Source organism: Sylvia atricapilla, chromosome 3, assembly GCF_009819655.1.
Source record: "Sylvia atricapilla isolate bSylAtr1 chromosome 3, bSylAtr1.pri, whole genome shotgun sequence".
Taxonomy (NCBI): domain Eukaryota; kingdom Metazoa; phylum Chordata; class Aves; order Passeriformes; family Sylviidae; genus Sylvia; species Sylvia atricapilla.
The window spans coordinates 78,188,216-78,200,340 of NC_089142.1; positions in this window are offsets into that span (position 1 = coordinate 78,188,216).

Consider the following 12,125-nt stretch of genomic DNA (forward strand, 5'->3'; position numbering starts at 1 on the left):
ATATATATATAAAATACGATTTAGGTTCAGGTTCTCTGTGGATATTTTACAACAATTATCAGTTTCCCTGCACCAGCAGGAAAAAATCACCTATAATTGCACATAACCTATTTTTAAATCAAAAATCGTCTTGATAATACAAAATGCCCCTACAGATACTTGTATAATCAGATTTTCCCTTTTAGAAGGTAAGCAGTCAAGACATCTGTTAAGAACACCTCATTTTCTTAGCTGTTATGTGGAACTTCTTTGTTACAAGACCTTTGCAATAGGCATCTTTCAGTTTGTGATGTCTCGTTCTCTTTGCTCAGATACAGACAGCCTGTCAGAGTTCAAGGAGCTTTTGGATGATACTTTCAGTCGTATGTTTTACTTCTAGGTAATCCTGCAAGGAGGTGGGAGTTGAAGCTGTTCATTCTTATGGATCCCTTCCAATTCGAGACATTCCATGATTCTGTTATTATGTTTAACTATACTGCTATGAATGTGCTATTCCCTGTTGTTGGATGTCTTGGATGCTTCTGGATGCTGCCCTCCAGAGGATGCCAGACAGGTCTGTTATTGGACAAATTTCAAATGATGAAATCATAGAATTATGGGACCATTTAAGCTGGAAAAGACATGTCAGATCAAGTCTAACCATTACCTTAACACTACTAAGTCCTCCACTAAACCATGCCCCCACATGCCACAACTACACTTTTTTGAATGCTCCCAGGGATGGTGACTCCACTGCTTCCCTGGACAGCCTGTTCCAATGCCTGACCACTCTTTCAGTGAGGAAATTCTTCTTTTAGCTGATCTAAACCTGCTCTGGTGCTTGAGTTCATTTCCTCTCATCCTGTCCCTGGCTGCCTGGGAGAAGAGGCAGACCCCATCTGGCGGCACTCTCCTTTCAGGAGTTGTAGGGAGCAATAAGGTCATCCCTGAGCCTCCTTTTCTCCAGGCTAAACACCCCCAGCTCCCTCAGCCACTCCTCACAGGACTTGTGCTCCAGACCCTTCCCCAGCTCTGCTGACCTTCTCTGGACACGCTCCAGGACCTCAGTGTCCTTCTTGCAGTGAGGGGCCCAGAGCTGGACACAGGACTCAAGGTAGGTCCTCACCAGAGCTGAGTACAGTGGGACAATCTCTGCCCCAGTCCTGCTGACACAGGCCAGGATGCCTCTGGCCTTCTTGCCCCGCTGGGCAGACACTGGATTGTGTTTACCCACTGTCGACCATCACCCCCAGGTCCTTTTCCCCCAGGCATCTTTCCAACCACTCTTCCCCAAGCATATATTGCTGCAAGGATTTGTTGGGACCCAAGTGCAGAACCCAGCACTTGGCCTTGTTGTACTGCATACCATTGGCCTTGGCCCACTGATCCAGCCTGTCCAGATCCCTCTCTGGGGCCTGGACTTCTTTCTTAGTTTGTGGTTTCTATTTGTTTGTTTGCTTGTTTCTATTTTTTCTTTTTATTTAACTACATACACAGATGGCAACAAAGAATGCCATGTCAAGGAATTGCTTGCACTTAATGCAAACCTTTCACTTATCTCATTGCAATTCTTATTTATTGAAGTAGGATTTTAAGCTGTTTAGTACTTGTCTCCTAACAAGACCAACAGCATACACTGCTAGAACAAAACTTGGTAATTTGGGGCACGAAAGTAGTGTACCTTTTGATAAATACAAGAAGTACTCCTCAGGGCACTGTAAAAGGGTGGGAGGCAACAAAAGAGAAAGAGATGAAATATCACACGGGATCAGCTTTGAGGAGGAAACTTGGGACAATGATAGTTAATGACAGAATATTATGCAATAAGATGAGTCACAAATGCACATTTTATTAGTGTGCCTAAAAGGAGCAGTGACAGATGAGGCTGCATGACAGGCTGGGTGACTAGTTCTGTCTCTCCTTGTTTCATGGTTTCATGCACTGGACCCTGTGCTATGCATGTACTGTATCATTATCTAAGTAGAAATAGAATACGCATAGGTAGATGTAAGACAGAAGATAATTTTGTGATACTACTGGTACCTAGCAAAGATGAGATAGTGTTCACTATTTGGAAATATTTTCTGTATTTTCTCATCAGTCTGATTCTGACTGTGAGCTCTGTATGAACAAAAGCAGTTAATTATTTTGACTTCTCCACTCTCAATAGATTATTTATAAAGACATTCATTATCATTCATTATCTACTTTTAAACATAATTTTGATAATACAAGAAAACTTGCTTTAATTATTTCCTTTTCTAGGGATTTTCTGACCAGCTGAGATCCAGATGGAATTTCATACCAAAGAGACACTGAAGGAGACAAAGGATAGATGCCTATGTCAAATAACAGTGAGTAGGTTTTTGAGTTGCTCTTCCACATGCTCTGTCATACATGAGTAGTGAAGGATCAAGAAATTCACCTGATCCAAACATTCTGGATTTTTTTCAGCATCTGCCTAAATATTAAGATTTTGGTGTCCTCCTTTCAGCCTCCTTCCTTTCAGGCTAGAGAGGAGCGATCCCCTGTCCCCTGCCCGAGCTGTGCCGGCGGAGGGCACTCTAGCACTGCTTTGGCCAGATCGGACCTTGCCGGGCTTCCAGCTCGGGGCGTTTTCCAGGGGAGGGAAGTGCTTGGAGCCAGCCGAGTAACGCTGTTTCGCCCAGACGCTGCTGCTACATTTCGCAGCAATTTCTGCTTTTTTTGTCGTTCCGCATACTTCAGAAATTGCCTTTCGTTCTTAAGGCCCACAGCACATGTGAATATGTGATCAATCATAAAGTGTTGTGTTTGGTCTGCTGAAGTTTAGCGTGTCTTATATAGCTCTCGGCACATAGCCGCCCTTCCATGTATTTTAACTGTTGGCAAAGGCCGGCTTCATTCCTACCACCAATGGGATTTTGCTTTCCCTCTGGCTTACTGTGTGGTAGAAAGGAAAGGAAAAAGGGAAAGGCAGCATTTCAACAAGCTATAATAAGCTGTGCTGCATAAAATGCCTTTTTAGATCACCATAAATACAATCTGTCTGCTATTAGGAAAGACTCCTGTTTAATTTTAATTTTAGACATTCGAGAATAATGCATTATGTGAATTTACCAAAACAGCTTCTAATAATTACTGTGTGAAAAGGAAGTCAAGACCCACTGATGTTAAGACTCATCTTCTGATTTCTTTGGAAAGTTTGGCACCAACTGCTTTGATGAGGCAAGAAGCAGACTGCCTGTGCAGTTTTATTCCTAATGTCTCAGGGTAATATCAAATTAGGGTAATTGTTATAATATAAATCATCGACTTTGAAATGGCTTTTACATTTGCAATCTTTTGTTAGAGCTTCTCTTTGGGTCTGCCTCACTATTTCTAGTTGCTTGAGTCAGTGCTGCTCAAATTAGTGAGGTCTGGCTTCTTAGAATAGTATGACTGTTTGGTTTAATCTAGGTATCAAAGTCCCACAAAAAGCATCTCATTCATGAAATAAAGTTACCATCTTTTAATGAAACCATTAAAGAATGAATGAAATAAATGCATCATAGATACAATGATTTCTACTGGTATCAGCAGAAATATTCACTAACTGGACCATTAATTTGGGACAGAAAAACAAATTTTTGATAGCTGTATCATAAAATTTCAAATACTGAAAATCTGGAACTTGTTTACATCAAGAAACCATTCTCTATTTTTTTGGCAACAGAAGGGCATTGCACAACTTACTCTGGAAGCAAACAAGATATTAATTAATTGTACAAGGAGGAAACTTGCAGAGAAAATACCCTCAGATACTATGGAGACAGTTTTTGACAAGCACTACAACACTTTGCTGCTTACTCTTATTTTACACCATAATAAAGTATATTGTGCTGAGAATGTGAATGTTTTAATAACTTCTGAAGTTTGTGTGGTAGCACAACTTGAAAATGCTAGAACTTGTTTAGGTAAGTAATTTCTTATACATTTGCACTGAAGTCATGGTATGTTCTGTATCCTAAATGCCATAAAGTATCAGAGTGCTCCTTCAAGTTAGACATGCACACCATAGTCAAGCTGATCTGATGGACTGACCCCAGAACTGGCACATCTGCATGAACTGCCATTCACATTGCAAAGGTGACACAGTTTCCCTGCCTGACCTACTGCTGGCTTCCTGTGAGGTCAGTCACGGGATACCAAGGTTGAAAACGTTTGCTAGGGCCACACAATCCAGTAACTGAAATGGATAGGGCAATTCATATGTTCTGCCTTTGATGACTCAGTAAAAAACCACTTCTGGATTTATCCCACAGGAAGATCCCATTTGATCTTCTATGAGTTACTTTCTCTGGGCTGAGGGGTAGTTCATATTGATTACATGATACAGTGCCTGACCACTAGGCTGTGTTTATCTTTTTATGCAAACAAAACTTGCTAAATAATTGATGGCATCAAAATATAGATAGTTGCAGTACATGAGACAGTAAACATTTAATTCTGTCTAGCACTTTGCTGGCACCAAGGCATTAGAAACATACCATTCAATTCCTACCAAAACAATTCAGCTAGCAATGTGACCTGTTGCTTTTTTTCCCCATCCCATTTGTGGTTGAAGGTATCAGAAATATGAGAAGGCTATGCTTATTATACATGAACCATTTGACAGCTACTGAGGATGCCATAACCTACATTGTGAGATAAATCCCTGATGAACTAATCTACCTTGAAGAAATCCTACTAGGCAACTTCTGTATCTCCAGAGATGCTGTGGAAATTTCTAGGTAGAAAGAATAATAATAGTAAGTTTACAATGGGAATATGCTTTGAAAATCAATACATAATTTTGTAACAGAAGGAAAAATATATATATTCCATGGTTCCTTTGTTGTACTAACAAGCTTGTTAATAGATGGCTTAAAAAGAGAATGGAGGATACACTTATAAAATTTTTAATGACGCTGAGTTTTGAAGGCTTACAAGCCCTGTTGGAATACAAAACCACAAATCAAATTGGATGTACTTTAGTGATTCAAAAACAACAATAGGGAATTCATTACAGGCAGATGTAAAGAGCTGTAGCTGGGAATGAGTCATCATTTCATTAATATAAATGGACGTTTATCTGTGTAAGAGATAAAAATTGAGGCTAGTTGTGAACAACTGGAAAAACTGTGCTATTGCAGAAAAACTTGTGCTGGTGAGTCCTGAAGAACAAATCTGTGTTCAGTCTTGGTAGGATTATTAAGAAAGGCACAGTGAAGTCGAGGGAGGGCACCAAGAACAACTAGAAGGTAATAAAATGTGACTTATGAGAAATAGTTTAGTTTTGTTTTGCTTGAGAGAGAAGTCTGAGAAAGAGCTTTCCCAGTGGACATACAATCTCTCATATTTGAGAAATGCTTTTCTCTATAACCACATATTGACTCAGCAGCTTGAGGATTATCTGGATCTCCTTGTTGGCAAGCGAGACTGGAGTGAGAATAGTATCATATCCTCTTCTGGAAGAAACAAGTAAAAAGAAATTAAGAGAGCTGCCCTTGCATTAGCCTCAGATCCAGCAATCTGTAACACCCCTCAGTCTTTAAATTATTTCAAAGAGTGTTTTCTTTATCTGTGTGTTTTTATAGCTCATTTTATTAGCTCTGACATTAATTATCTAGATTGGGGAAAGCTCTTAAGGAAAAGGTAATAAAACCTGCAACCTGATGGATAATAGGTAGGTGTTTTAGCAGTGGGGTTTTTTTCCAGTGGGATAGTATAGTTGTCTCAACTAGCAAAAGGAAACTTTTCCTACCAGCAGGACAATTCTAGTAATGTTACTTCTCTATAATTTACTATATGAAAATTATTCCCAAAACAGAATATGCCAATTAAAACGTAGACCTCTAAAATAACAGCAGAGTGATTATTTCATATTAGTTCTACAAAAGAGGGCATGAGTAGACATAGTAGCATTGACAAAATCTGACATAGTATATTTTTTTGCCCAAAGCAGAAGAATCTTATGTCAGATATATGAACCCGAAACTGAATAAAGCTGAATAAAATATGAAAATTGATTTAGAATTGCTAGGGTGCACCTGTGAAAACAGACACATGGATTTTTGTAGTAAATACTTTTTAATTTTGATAGTAGAACACAGATATCAACATAATATGGTAAGGAAGACATTCTCAGAAACATGTAAGAATTCCAATATTTTCAGTTTTTTAGCTGCTTAGCAGAGCAACTCTGTGCTTCAAAGCTCTCTTCCAGATTGGTTAAAATATGAAGAATAAGCAAGCTCTTGGTAACCCCTTCATCTCTCTTCTCACATCTGAATTTGGTTTCTTTCCCTCCTACTTCCTCAGAAGACTGTACCTCTCACCAAAGACTGTAGTTAATGTTGTTTACAGCAGAAACAATGAAAGTTAGAAAGACTATTTTTATAATGTGTATTCTGATGTTTACTTTTTATCAGTGCCACTTGATCCTGCAGATTCAGGCAAATCCCTTGCTCTCGACAGCTTTATTCTGTAAGAAAATACAAGAGGAAAAGCACTACACTCTTCTTTTCTGGTGGATATCGAGTTGCAGCATACTAAGTGATTTTGCCTTGAGATGTATAAATCCACTCTGACAGTTAAGACGAATGATACAAAACCAAAAAGCTCTATTAGATCTCTTAATTAATGTACAAGGATGTGGACAGATGTTTGAAACAATCGAATGAAAGGACCTTCATTTTCCATTTAAAGGCAGTTAACTCATATCTAGAGTTGCCTCATATAAAGGCAAAATCTCATATCTAGAAAGCTGCTGACAGAATGGTGTTAATGGCTGTTGGTGAACCAGAAGAAGGTGGTGTGCACAATCCAGGTGGGGAAGGAACCTTGTAAGAACAAAATCCTGGACAGATGGTAAAAATTCAGTCCTGGAGCTTGAAGGGAGATAGATTTTTTTTTTTTTTTTTTTTTTTTTTTTTTTGAGACCCCAGGGAGAAGCTTAGGGAGCAAACAGGAGCTCTTACATGATGCTGAGAAATTGGAATGGACAAGAAATATTTACTTTTTGCTCCAGGTGCCTGTGCAGTTTTGTTGCCAGTTTGCATTTCAGACATAATAGGACAAGCTGGAAATCTGAGCTATGGAGCAGTCAATTTTGTTGAGGCTGAGAAAGAAAATAAGAGCCAGATGAGGGCTTATGTCTCACGCTGTACCAAAAGTGAAAGGACTGTGTCAGCCCTGAGGCAATCTACTTCCTAGAGCTAAAAATGGGTATGTAAAGTTTTGGTAGAGAAAAGGAAAGAAGAGAACTGAAAAACATGGCCATGAAGTTGCAAAATTGAGCAAATGATTCTGTTCAGATACCTGGAGATAAATATATACAATTTTGATTTGATAGTGTTATCAAATAAAACTACTGGTTTCACTTGTTTTTAGCCTCTTGTGTTATTCAGCCATACTGGTCCAGTCTGAAGACCTTCTGTGTTCTACAGAAAAATTGACAAAACCACACATTACTTAATGATTGTAATTAAAGGACTATTCTCTTCTTCCTAACATGTTATGTTATCTTTTATCCCAGAGTGTCATTTTTCCAGAGAGAGGACATTGCAATGGCAGGCTTTTGCTCTCCCTCTATGTTGGTGCATGTAAATACTATAGTGGATAGCAGTAGAATATCAGGCACTGAAATGTGGAATATTATGCTCTATAGAGAACTGGAGTTCCACATCTTGTGATATTAGAAACAAGTGCCATTAACTCCAGATTGGAGGTATCCTTTACTTACAGTAAGTAGTGGGAAAGTCTTTCTTAGGACTGTTGAGAGGGAGGGGAAAGCCAGCAGCTGAAGAACAGAGTTTTGAACACTTTCAAAGATTGGTAAGTGACCCTTGGAAGACAGTTCTAAAGAGTAGTCAATCGTAGCCTGTGGATAGTCTGAATCCTATCAGAAGAAAGGCATAATAAGAACAGATCCCAGTTTTTCCATGTTAGAATCAGTGAAGAATCTTACATTACATAAACCAGCACATTTCAGAACTTCTCTGAAGTATTTTGAGGTGAAAAATTACCCATCAATGTCCCCTTCTCCATCCTATAAGGCAAAGGAGCTGCAGACACATACAGATGATTTTTCAGATTTTCTCAGTTGCTTTCCTCAGTTTTCTTCAGCAGTATCTTGGAACCACACTCTTTTGTATTTTATGTATGCTTGTAGTGAGCACAGTAGTGCTGCCTGCAAGCAGAAAAAATTTTAGGTTGTTTTACAGTCTATCCCCTTCCTTCCTAAAGATCGGATGATTAACAAGCTGAGTTATAACATATTCACAAATTAAGGATAAAATTATGTTGATGAGATACTTAAAATGTCAAAACACAGACATATAGAAAGCAGGAAACTGCACCCTACAGAAGAACATTGTTGCTACAAGTGGTATCGTGTTGTACAATATGGTGTGCTTTCAATGATTTATGAACAACCATTTAACCTGCCTTCTCAGCCCTCTGGACCTGAATTAGCCTCTTGATGGCTCTGATTAACTTGGCTCCCTTCAGTCATATAATGCTGGTTTTGCTTGTAGATAAGCAGCTTTTGGTTCGTTGTATTTGGACTGTTTCCCACAAGTGGTATAAATGTGTCCTTAATGCTTCTTACAAGTTCATTAATAAGATTAGAAGGATGACTGTAATATTTGTTGATCACTATCCAGTATACTGCTAATCCATTAGTGGTGAGGAAAGGGAAGTGCACAGCATGGATTTGAACATAAATCTCAAACAGTAGCACTTGTTAACTTTCAGCAGCTTATGTATTTTATTGTGCTCATTGCTAATTAAAATTCTTACACGGAAAGCTTGCTTCACCCTAGGCTTGACCTGCCTCATATGATGCACTGGGGTGGCAGGTTCCTTGAATTAGGGTCGTTTGGGCATGTGACAAGTATTCTCTGATCACTTCCTTGTTGTGGGGCTCTAAATAACCAGCTAGCACGCAAGAAGTGTATTAGGGTCCTTTCTGTGTTGGTTCTCCTGTGTGAAAACATATTGGGATTCAACAGGAGGGAAATAAGGTCGGGACTATTTCTAACGTTCACATCTGGCATGTAATTTATTCTTCTGCACTTGTTTTCCTTTTCTTCTTTAACTTTACTCCTTTTTCCTCCCTCTCTTTTTTTATCCTGTGAATCTTCTCTGACATCCTTCTTTTTAAAATAAAGAGATTTTTAACAAAATGTATTTAACTAGATTTTATTTGGGATATTGGAATGGTCAGATTACTTTTGTGGGAGCTGCAGCAGCTCAAATTCTTTCAAGACTGGGATATCAAAAATTAAAAGCTTGAGATCTGGATCAACTCGTACCACCTGCCACAATGCAAAAAATTAACAGCAGTAGTAGGTTTGTTAGTATTAAAACTCAATTCTTTCCCCTCAAAATTATAAGAACATAATCAGAAAAACAGCAAAGTGTTTCTCATCTTCAAGCTTATGAATATCCCAGTATCCAGAAAGAAATTGCAGTGATCTGGAGACGCTTGCAGAAACTTAGCTGTATAGCTATTCCTGGCCTTCTTTGAGGCACACAGAGGTCTCAGAAGATTTACTCACATTCCCTTGGGTTCTCTACTCAAAACTACCTCAGACCACTTCCAATGGAGGGTTTGAAGATAGGAATGTGGAGCACACCTGGCTCCCTGCAGCCAGTAGCAATAGTAAATTCTAAAAGCTCATGTTCTGAAGGTAAGAGGGTTTATCAGCTCACACATAATCCTAAAAAAGGCCTAAACATCCCCTATTTTGAACTATATATCAGAAGACAGGAGTGAGGCTGTGTGCCTGGTGGAACAAACCTTTTCCAGTACCACATGAAAAGAAGTAAAAGTGACTAGGAGATTTCTTCCTCAGGCTCTAGGACAAAATCACTATTTCAAGAAAGCTTGCAAGACAACTGAATATACCAATATTCCCCACAGTCAGGGTGGCAATAGCCAATCCATGAGTATATATCTGCCCGAAGGCAATACCTGCCCGAACAGCAGGAATCACCTGGGCCAGCACTCATGGCCAGTTACACACAGTTCTGCTCCACTGATGTCAGTGGGAGCTCCTCTGGGATCTTCAGTGCAGCCTGGGTTTTGCTGCTCCTTTGCCTGCTCTGACTCTCAAACATGCACAGCCTCATCTTTTGCAGTGTATTTCTGTTCATCTGTGCCTGGCACAGAACCACCCTTAAACTGTTATACTCCTTCTCCTGACCACAAGAGCATAAGAATAACCTCTCTGAATCTTCAGCAAAGACTCAATAAAATTTCAGAGTGAAGGGAATTGAATTACTGAGCATCTGCTCTACATAATGTGAAAAATAAATTACTATTGCTGCTAGATTAGAAATCAGCAATTACTCCTCATTATTAGCGTAATTTCAAGCAGGAACTTCCTATTTATGTCAACTTGATACAAGAGAAATTTGTTTTTTCATTAAATCTTGCACTGAGTTTACATTTTTAAGTCTCATTTGGCTCCTGAAAAGAAAAAATAAAATTACAATAAATTCCAATCTACACTTTAGACACAGAAGAAAACCGAATATTTTTTTCTTTAAAATATGAAGTCGTCTTCACACACTTCCACTATGAGAGCAGATTTGCAGGCCAAAATGCTAAAATAAAAATGGAAGGGAAAGTTGAATGTAAACTCAATCTTCTGCCTAATGTTCTGCTTTCTATCTTCTGCCTATCTTCTGCTTTACAGACAACACAGAATATTTCCTCTACAGACTTGATTAACAAAAGTTTTGTGAGAGATGAAAGCAGCTAATTATTTGAACTGTGCTTGAGCCAACATAATTTTATTTAACAAGGGCTGTAAGAAAACACTACTTGTATGATTAGCTTTGTATATTTCTGCTTTATTTTAGTTTTGGAGATTCAATATGATATACATAACAAAACCAGGTGCTGAATCAAGTCTTTTTCAATAAACAGCATACACTGGAACTTTTCTGAATGTATCTGATCTAGTTTATATAATGATCGGATCCAGTGCCCCAAAGAAAGAATGGGTCAGGCACTATATTTATTTGCAACCACTGGGTGTCACTGTGTCTCTATAAATACAGCTAAAACAGGCCTGTTACTATATAAAGAAAATAAATCAGTTGCATATATGCCTACCATGACTGTAGATTTTGGAACTGTCAGGTTGCTTATTCTACTGTGTGTTTGAAAGCCTTAGCCCCAAAGTAATGAGCAGATAAGAAAACTAGTGGTCAACTAGGAAATTAGGAACTTAGGAAAAAGGTATTCTCTTTGCCTTTTTTTACAATCTGTATTTGTGTGCTGGCATCAGCATGGGCAGAGTTTGTTTTATATTTCTTTCTCTGCAGTGCATTGGCTACAAAAAAACCTACCATATGTTTTGCCCAAGCTCTGCAACTATTGTGTTAATAAAGCCTCATACCTTGCTGCATTTAGAAGCTGTTCTCCTTTAAAAGATTCATAGAGGCTATAAATATTAACCTCAGCATGGAATTCACCCTGTAAACAACTTGTTCTCCAGGAGGAAGTTCTTTCTTCAGTGAATATTTTTTTTAAAAGATTGATTATGACACACAAAATCTCAAAACTCTGGTTTTCCAACCCTCGGTTTCACCAACAGCTTTCAGTCTGACAGAGAAAGCAAAGCCCAGGATGACTCCCAGGCTTTGGACAGACCACTGTACACATTACCCTCCCTGAATGCTTCTCCAGCTATTGAAGTTTCACAAGACAGTGTCATTGTCAGTGAAGGTTACCATGCACCACTTCCAGGGACAGCAAAGAGAGTGTCAGCGGCAGCAGCATCCCATCCTGGAGCTGTGCTGAGCTCCTGCCAGCAAGGCCTGGCAGATCATTGCAGGGCTGACAGTGGGAAGAGCAGAGGCAGAAAGATGTGCCGTTGTCAAAGGAGGGAACCTGCATCCAATTCATCAGGATACTTTAAAGCCCTCACTTTCAAGTGCAAGCATATAAGTGGCCTCTCAGAGTCTTTTCCATAAGATTCTGCCACGGGTAGTTGACCTGCACATACGCAAAGCTCAGGAGAAATACGTGGTGATGCTCTCTTGGCATGCCTGGTCTTAACACCAGGATAAGTAGAAAATATTGAGAATGGCAGATAATTGCATCTAAGAAATAACAATTCTTTGGTCTT